Below are 10,727 nucleotides of genomic sequence, written 5' to 3' on the forward strand. Positions count from 1 at the left end.
GGCAACGCGTTGTAACTCATATTCGTAAAATCCGCCGGCGACGGCATTTCCGCGCGAATTTTTGAGTACATAGGTCACGGGATTAGTTTTCTGCACTTTAACGATCTTAAACACTTCGGTCGACCAATTTGGCGTATAACCTTTGTCAAAAATGGTCTTGAATTTACTCACGCGTACTGGATCGCTTACTTTGAATCTTGCCGGTGCCGCAATCTTTACGTTGTTGTATACCGTATTTAAAAGTTTATCGGCGATCGCGGGGGTAACATCGATAGGTCTCATGCCGATAATGCGATGTTTTCGCGCATTGTACTCTCTAACGAGCCGGGACAACGCGTCGATCCACTTGTAATTTCCATTAAACGTAAACATTTTCCACATATTGCTCTTTAACGTTCGGTTGAATCGTTCCACGACCGAGGCTTTCATGATAGAGTACGTCGAATAATGATTAATGCTGTGTTTCTTCACGAGTTTCTGTACATTTGCATTGTAAAATTCTTTTCCTTTGTTGGTTTGAAAATTTTTCGAACATCTTCCATCGTCTCGAATTATCTTTGCGATAGCATCAGCCGTCTCGTTTCCACTCTTACTCTTGAGCGGTATAGCCCACGCATACTTGCTCAACACATCGATAACTGTGAGTATATAGTTGTAGCCTTTGTTGAATCGTGCATATAGACGCATCTCGATCACGTCCGCCTGCCACAGATCGTCGTATCCGCGTACTATGACACGTCTACGTGGGAAATTTTTTCTCGCTGGAGCATGCAATTCTTCTACAAGCAGCTGTTTTTCAGAGGTCTTTTGCGACATATTTGATCGAGGCATAATTTGCAATAATGAGATAATTCCTCCACATATATTCTTTATATATCTTTCTTCTCCTGCGCTGAATTAGATGTAGTCTGCGCGTGAGTTGCATACCGAAGCATTTTCTTCATCTCATCCATCATTATTTGCAGCGTTTGCACATTCGTCTCGAGCGTGACTATATTTTTCTAAAGTTCTTCCTGTCTGTCTTCCAAAAGCTTGACACGTATTTCCACGTACTGTTTGTTTGCTGCATCAGTATCATCTTCCGGTTGCGCTACGCGTCGTATCTTGCGCGACCTTGCGTCAAAGCCGGAGGCTGTCTGACACAGAGCGTTATCGCGCACGTAATTTCTTAGTAATCCATTCCATTGATAGTATGAGTTGTTGGGTGTTCCCAACGATAATCCAAATTTATTAATCGACATTTCGATACAAACAATAATGACAGACTGACTCGTTTCGCCGACGCATAGATTAATTTATAATTAGGCCAGCTTCGCAAAGTTCCTCGATAATTGATAATATTTCATTGTCGTGGGCATTGTTGCCGGCTTGACGCGAAGCTTCCAGCAATCGCAATCGATCTACCAACTCGTTGGGATCATTCCAATGCACGTAATCAATCTTATTATCGTTTAACGTCATAGCGCGCGGTATGTTTATACCTCTTCCAGCTTTTTTTCCAGGCGCTATTATATTTTTAATAGAGATTAATGGTGCTATTATATTTTTATACTTGTATCCCTTGTTACTTAACACTGGATTACGCATATCATTGCCACGTCTATGTGCATTTGTCGTCAGTAATATATTTTTGTATTTAATTTTATCATCGTCATTGTATACGTCACCATCGGGTATTCTCTTGAAAATCAACTCATAGAGACCTGGTGTTTCCACGTATCTTATTCCACCGATAATTATATTGTCATCTTTATCTACATCAAAAATTTGATCACCAAGCATCATTCCTTCGTTGCAAAATTTAACACCGTAAACATAATCCATACTGTTATTTTTATCTTGACTCAAAATAGCTCCAACATATTTTTGCCCTAGTGGACCCAGATGTGTGCGCAATGTATTTTGACCCTCGGACGTTTGTAGCAGATGTTGAACCGATGTCACAAGCGTTTCAGGCGTGGTTTCGAAAACTTCTTCCACATACGGAGACGATCTTTCGTGCAATATTTGACTCGATTGTACATCTTTTATCGGAGTAGAAGTAATCACATTCGATAATTGTTTCATTCGCTTACGTTTCGATTGATTTGGAGTAGAAGTTATTAGCGAACCGTTCAATGATATATTTGACCTTGTTCGCTTTGTTCCAGACTCTTTTTTCAGATGCTTATCTTCGAGCATACTCGATGGTTCGATTTTCGCTTCATTAGATTCCACATTGATTGTATTTTCGACAAGTTGTTTTAGAGGTTCGATAATTGGTTTAAAGTACCTCTCCAATGCGACGTGTCTTCCTCCATTTGACCGGTTTTTAAAGAACGATATTTTTTGCGAATTGATTCGCTCGTTTTTACAATCTCTCTCGCAATTTTCTCACGATCGTCACTGTCAATCGTCATCGTCATGTTGCGCTTGGACGAAAATTTTTAGACGTTGCTCGATCGATGTATCGATAGCGACTAACCACTTTACGGTATTGCAAAATCGTTAAATCCTTTTCGATATCTTCCATTAGTCTGTAAACTGTCTTTATCAATCACTACAAATCCATACTTGTGTTGCCAACATTTCTGACAAAATGCGCAAAAATCGCCGTAAGACATGTCAGTATTTACATGATCGTTGTATACATGTTTCAAGTTTGTACCATCTTGTTTAAATAAAATCAGTAAATTTGCATTGTCCCGTATAAGATGCTTGGGTATCTTGGCAGGGAGTGGTGCACTTGGACACAGTACAATTGGACACGGTGCAAATGGACACGTTACAAATGGACACGAGATTGTGCACACGGTTCAATTGGACACAGTGCATTTGGACACAGTAATTTTGGATACAGTAGCTTTTGGACACATAAGAAAATACGCATCGTTTACTTGGACACCGCTCAATTGGACACTGTTCATTTGGACACCGTTCGTTTGGACACAGAAAGATGCGCACCGTTCATTTGGACACCGTTCATTTGGACACCGTTCGTTTGGACACCGTTATTTGCCCACCGTTCGTTTGGACACCGTTCATTTGCCCACCGTTCGTTTGGACACCGTTCATTTGCCCACTGTTCGTTTGGACACCGTTCATTTGCCCACCGTTCGTTTGGACACCAAAATTTGATTTAAATTATACGACGTAATCCACACCAAATTTTTGTTTTAAATAAGAAATAGGTTTGGGTTAGGTTATATCTTCCGGAAGTGGAGCTCCCCCGCAGGGGGGGCGGAACCCACTGTATCCATGCATGACATCCAAATATGCGAAAGGCTAAACAAAGTGCTAAAAGCAATGTAAAATTAATGACATCAGTATCAGAGATATATAAGTATGAATATATTTTATTTTGACAGATATTATAACCTTCAAATGTATCTCCTTTTCACGATTTCATATTTTACATAGATTTACCAGTATAAAGTGTTATAAGAATACTGATTATATTTTCCCAAAATGATTTTTATTTCTCTCCATCTGTTACATATTCAAACAAACAGTGCGCATGTTTCTGTGTACAAATGAACGGTGTCCAAACGAACGGTGGGCAAATGAACGGTGTCCAAACGAACGGTGGGCAAATGAACGGTGTCCAAACGAACAGTGGGCAAATGAACGGTGTCCAAACGAACGGTGGGCAAATGAACGGTGTCCAAACGAACGGTGGGCAAATAACGGTGTCCAAATGAACGGTGCGCATCTTTCTGTGTCCAAACGAACGGTGTCCAAATGAACAGTGTCCAATTGAGCGGTGTCCAAGTAAACGATGCGTATTTTCTTATGTGTCCAAAAGCTACTGTATCCAAAATTACTGTGTCCAAATGCACTGTGTCCAATTGAACCGTGTGCACAATCTTGTGTCCATTTGTAACGTGTCCAAGTGAAGGCCACTCATCTTGGCATACGTTTGACAAAGATAGAAACAGTCGACGCTCGAGTGTCGACCCATTGCAAAGTACTCTCTTATCGTATCTTGCTTATTGCACGCCACGTCGTCAAAGATAAAAATGGAATTCGGAAGCGCCTCGCTCGGTGGAATAACGTCACTATTATTAAAGAATGTAAAATAGCCAATTTCATCGATCGATAATAGCAAATTTTCCAAGTATCGATATTTCGGTTGTTGAAGCGATTTCGAATATACGTACACATTCTCGAAATGTACACCGTGTGGACTTTCTATCAAACTTATCAACACGTTAGTCTTACCGCAATTCGAAGGACCGCAAATGATACCGCGTATAGTAGTCGGCAGCATGTTTCCATGCTTGCGTATTTCTTTCTCGGACATTACTCGTGTTTTATCGTCAAAATTTATCACTTTGATTATCGTCGCTTGTCGCGCGAACCGCATGTCTGCTCTCGCAAATCTCAAATCAGATTTTGGAAAATGAGTCATCGGGGCCCTATTTATAGAGGCGCACCGAATCGAAACCGCTCAGTCTCAAAAATGTTTCTTCTTCTATCGGTTGACAGCGATATTCTCGAACTTACCACCGAGCAGTTACAGATTATCTCCAAGATTGTTTTACTGCGAGACTTTGGTAGCTACGTGGAACAATTGTGGGACAAGCTTCCCGAACATATAAAAGCTGACTCAGAGGTTCAACAGTATCGTCGATGCACGCGACATTATAATTTGTCGTGGCAACAAACACATTTCGACGGTCCAACTTTAATAAAAGATTGTGACAAATGTCAGCAAAAATTATAAGAGGTAGCGGTTTGTTAAATCGTGCGATAAACGCACTTCCTATCGAATTACATATTCCAGGCTATCAGTTTTGCGGACCAGGAACTCATTTAGAAACACGATTGGCTAGAGGCGATCGAGGTATCAATCCATTGGATGCCGCGTGTCGCGAGCACGACATAGCTTATTCCCGAAGCAACGATCTTGGTCAACGACACGTTGCGGATAATATACTCGCCACGAAAGCGCGAACGCGTATTACCGCGAGAGATTCGACTCTTGGCGAAAGAGCAGCCGCTACAGCTGTTTGGGCGGCTATGAAGGCAAAGACAAAATTCGGTATGGGGCTGAAAACAAAAAAATCATCGATGAAGAAAAAGACTGCGAAAAAACGAATACTTCCTATAGCGAAGCGCGGTGGTATCTTACCAATTTTACCATTATTGGGAGTTCTCGGTTCGTTGGCTGGCGGAGCAGCGGGAATCGCGAAGGCGGTGAACGATAGCAAGGCGACGCAACGTCAGCTCGAAGAAATGCGGCGTCATAATCGCGCCATGGAAGGTCACGGACTTTATCTCGCTCCATACAAGCGTGGACGAGGGTTCTCAACAGCAGCCAAGAAAAAAAAATGTCAAAATAAAAATGCCTGCCGGTGTAACAACCAATGTACAATTGGAACAGCTTGCAAGACGTATGCGTATACAATTTTTTAGAGGTGTTTTCATGCGCAATAATTTACCGATAAACGGTGTACGACGAAATGAGAGCGGTATCGTCAATTTGGATGAGGTCGATGGTTCCGGTACTCATTGGGTTGCGTATGCAAAGAGGGGAGATCGTGTAGTATATTTCGATAGTTTTGGAAATCTGCGACCGCCCAAGGAATTAGTGCGATATTTTGGACAGAATGTTGCAAATATAGAATACAATCACACGGCCTATCAAAATTATAATCAAAGTATTTGTGGACAATTGTGTCTTGGATTTCTTCAAACGGTCGATGATCGATATAAATTTAAAGCCTGACAATTCACCATCGCGACTCAGTATTCGTTTGACAGTTTTCCAGCATGTCACTTACACTTACGTTGACCGGCAAGAGTAGCGCGCTTGCTGTAAGTTACTTTCCGGCTATAGATTTAGACGATGGCGATTACGAGCTTGGTTTAACGGACTTTGAAACGTATCATACGATATCGAACGTGAATTCTTGGAATAATAAATTTTATTTTTTGATAACGACGATAAGGAAATTACGATTCCCGAGGGATCGTACGAATTACACGCTATAAACGAATATCTCCGACATGCAATTTTACGACATCGACGCGTAGTTGATTCCAACGATATTGTTGATGACGAAGAATACAATGAATATCCAATAACGCTTCGCGCTAATCATAATACGCTAAAAAGTGAAATCAAATGTGTCTATAGAATAAATTTTAGTAAACCGGGCAACGTTGGATCGTTGTTGGAATTCTCGTCGAATCGTATATTATAGCCTCGGAAATGGCACGAATCGGATGTACCAATAAATATTATTAGCGTAAATATTATTCGTATAGAATGCAGCGTAACCATTGGCGCGTACAGCAATGACAAGCGCGTACACACGATACATGAATTTTCACCGAGCGTGCCGCCAGGATATAAAATATCGGAAACGCCAGCACAGATCATTTATCTACCGATCGTCGCACGGAGCATTACTGATTTAACGATACGCATTGTTGATCAAGAAGGACATTTGCTCGATTTTCGAGGAGAGGAAATTACCGTAAGATTGCATATACGGCGGCGGCAAAAATAAAGCCTTTGACAAATGAAATGCTTGTGTTGAACGGAAGCACGGAGCACGAGAGACAATATCTTTGCGAGAAGGCGAGTGACTGCTGTATCGTTTGACAATAATCAGATATCTGGTTACGCTAAAAAGAAGCTCAGCGCGTTGAATCGCGAGTTTTTAAAATCATTGGGATTCGTCGTACGAAATACATAACAATATGATTGACATCTTGAATATCGGAGATGAGCCGATCTTTGACGACCGTATCATCAAGATTGAGACTCATACGTACAATCCATACGCCAACACAACGCTTGGATATAGCGACGAGATACGGATACCGATACAGCATCAAGATTTGTACACGTTACCATGTGAAAGTTTTCTATACGTCGAAGGAAAGTTGATGGTGCGTAAAGTAGCTGAAGAGGGAAGAGTGGTATTGGGAAACAATTGTGTCGCGTTTATGTTTGATGAACTTCGATATGAACTCGACGGTGTGGAGATTGACCGCAACAGAAACGTTGGAATAACTTCCACGATTAAAAACTATATCTCTCTAACAACCGAGAAAGGTAAAATCTTGGGGAATGCTGCGTGGAATATGTCACATAATGCTGTTGAATCTTACTTCAATTTTTGCGTGCCGCTAAATATACTATTGGGTTTTTGCGAAGATTATAAGCGAATTGTGATCAACGCTCGTCACGAATTAATTCTGATACGTTCGCGCAACGACAACAATTGCATATTTGGACATGCTTCGACTGACGCTGATATCGAATTATTCAAGATACAATGGCGTATGCCACATGTAATATTGAGCGAGATCAATAAACTATCGTTGCTGCGCGCGTTGGAAAGCGGGCGATACTTGAATATCAGTTTTCGCTCTTGGGATCTATACGAATTTCCTCTATTGCATAATACGACCAAGGATTCGTGGACCGTGAAAGCCGCCTCTCAGCTGGAGAAGCCGTGATACGTGATCTTTGCGCTGCAGACTGGTAGAAAAAATGCTGTGTCAAAAGATATTACTACATTCGACGACTGCAAATTGACCAACGCTAAACTCTATCTAAACTCGGAATTTTATCCCTACGATGATATGAATTTAGATTTCGATAAAAATAGATTCGTCCTCTTGTTCGATATGTACTCTCGTTTTCGCAAATCTTATTACGGGTGTGATAATGATGATGTGCTATTAAACATTTCAAAATTTCTACATTGCGGTCCTCTCGCAGTTATCGATTGCTCGCGACAAAACGAGTCTGTCAAAAATTCCACCGTGGACGTGAGATTAGAGTTTGAGTGCAAGGAGGATATACCGACAAATACTACCGCCTATTGTCTCATCTTACACGATCGCGTTGTCGAATATTGCCCATTGACCAACGTAGTTCGTAAAATTACCTAAAGCAGCAAATATCCCCTCCAATGTCAAAATATATAAAGATTGAGATTTTGGCGATCGGCAACAGTCGTACATCGTTCTTGCAATCGTACGGTAATATTATCAGCATGATCGCGCCAACGTTTGTGGATCTGCAGGGATTCATTATCGGGAGAAACTTTGTCGTGAAGGAAGTAGCGATATTGAGAAATGGATCTGTTCTCTCTCATTACTTTTTTGCAAGTCCCGTACCATGGCGTGCGCTTACAAAATCTGAGAGATGTCAAGCTTCATGGCTAATCGGACATCAGCATGGACTTCAATGGGAGGATGGAAACATTCCATACAGCTTCGCTAGGCGTTTGATTACGAGAGCTGTGATGGGTGCGACGGAAGAGGAAGATGGAGCATCTCCTATCGTGTACGTTAAAGGATGCGAAAAACGAGAATGGTTGGTCGATATACTTGACGATGATGCGAGAAACGACGTTATTATTGAGACCTTGGATGCGGATTATGAAGATATCACTTCGTTAAATAAGCTAGATGTTACTAATACTATGCGCTGTGAAAAACATTTGAAAAATTGCGCTTTACAAAATGTATTTAAAATATTCAATTGGTGGACGAATCATCATAAAGATTCACCCAAACATTATTTAGAATAAACTACTGTTAAAATATATTTTATTCTCTCTTATTCTTCCCTTTTCCTCTTTCATATCCCAGTATGCGAGTATTAAATTTCAGTACGTGACGTTAGATAGCGGCGTCAGCCACCTTATCAGGCTACGGATGTTACATTTCAGTACATGCACATAGACTTTAAATATTTGAATGGTGTACAAATAATTGTTTTGTCGTTCGTTAGCCGTTCAATAGTCGTTTATAGTCATTCGATTGCCGTTCGATAGTTGTTCGATAGCCGTTCAATAGTCGTTCAAAACCGTTCGATAGTCGTCCAAAGCCGTTCAAAGCCGTTCGATAGCCGTTCAATGACCGTTCGATAGTCGTTCAAAGCCGTTCAAAGCCGTTCAATGGTCGTTCAAAGCCGTTCAATGGCCGTTCGATAGCCGTTCAATGGCCGTTCGATAGTCGTTCGATAGTGGTTTACATATTATAATATATTATTCATATTTAAAAGGCTTTAGATATTTGCTCGTGAAAACATGCTAACTTTTGTTTTCTTATCAAGAGCTGAGAGTAAGCGTTCTTCGTAAGTGATACATCTCCTACTATAAAATGTTTGAGACAATGTCTATCCCGTTATGTTCGTCACAAAGTGTTTGACAGTCAGAAGTGAGTGACTTAAAGAACGACGAATAAAAATGTTTCGTCTTAATCTAGTAAGTAGTGTTCAGTGTTTTGGCATGTGTGTGCGACATTATGTGTGATATGTATTAATTAATAATATATTTCAGTTCGTGCAAATTGATGTCATCCACCGCCGATACATGCGGTGGATGAGAGGAAATTTGCGTTGGGCGCACGCAAGCTTGTGGGGTGACACTCGCGAAGCCCGCGAGTGTGCATGCGTGCACCCAACGTAGTACGAAGACATTTATTATTTACGGCCTCTTTTCGGTTTGGAGCCGTATGAAGAAGAGGAGAATTGGGAGCCGGAGGAAGAGGAAGAGGAAGAGGTGTCAGATGAGGAAGAAAATTTAGAGGAAGAGGTGGAGGAGGATTGGGAGGAGGATTGGGAGGAAGAGCTTGCGGCTCCAGGAGGATAATGTAAGTATCTATTTAAAAAAATATTATATTAATATAAATTTAATTTTTAATATTTAATATTTTTCTGTTTCAGAAGGAGCGCCGCCTATATATATATATTTTTATTATTATTATTTTTATTTTTATTTTAACACACACACACACACACACATTGTAATATACACTCAATTATGAAATAAACTTCTTATTATTATAATTGTAATTAAAGTATCAATTATTTCTACACCTTCTTCTTTCCTTTTCCTACATGCATGCCTCGCGCTATCTCTCTTTATCTCTTTCTCCCGCGAACGTCATCCTTTTCCAACACCAATGCCACACCTACTCGCGGCTTCGTACCTTCGCGTTCCCTCTTCCCCGCGGCCCCGCACCTACCATTCCGCCGCGGTCCCCCTTCCCCTCTCCGCGGCCCCCGCGCCTACCGTTCCACCGCGGTCCCCCTTCCCCCTCTCCGCGGACCCCGCGCCAACCGTTACGCCGCGGTCCCCTCCCCCTCTCCGCGGACCCCGCACCTACCGTTCCGCCGCGGTCCCCCTATCCCTCTTCGCGACCATCGCACCTACCGTTCCGCTGCGGTCCCCCTTTCCCTCTCCGCGGACCCCGCGCCTACCGTTCCGCCGCGGTCCCCTCCCCTTCACCGCGGACCCCGCGGCTACCGTTCCGCCGCGGTCACCCCCTCGTGACGTCATTCCCACCCCATGACGTCATTACCACCCCCGTGATGTCATACCCCCCGTGACGTCATACTCACCCCCGTGACGTCACCCCCTATGACTCCCCCACCCCGACGTCATTCCCACCCCGTGACGTCACCCCCCCCTCCCGTGACGTCACCCCCGCCCGCGTGACGTTACCCCCCCCCATACCCCCCGACGTCACCCCCGCCCGCGTGACGTCACCCCCCCATACCCCCCGACGTCATTCCCCCCGTGACGTTATACCCCCTCGTGACGTCATACCCCCCCGCGCCGGTTTCCCCCCCCCCCCCTCAGAGGACCATGGCTTAGAACCGGCCTAGATACACTACTCATTGTCAATTTAATGCAAAGCACACCTTGGAGATGTCAATCAATTATCAATACTATTGATGATTGGACACATTATTAACGTAATTGCATTTTAGC

Source organism: Polyergus mexicanus, unplaced genomic scaffold (genome assembly GCF_030449975.1).
Source record: "Polyergus mexicanus isolate NDT 795.1 unplaced genomic scaffold, iyPolMexi1.0 SCAF_24, whole genome shotgun sequence".
In the NCBI taxonomy this organism is placed as follows: Eukaryota; Metazoa; Arthropoda; class Insecta; order Hymenoptera; family Formicidae; genus Polyergus; species Polyergus mexicanus.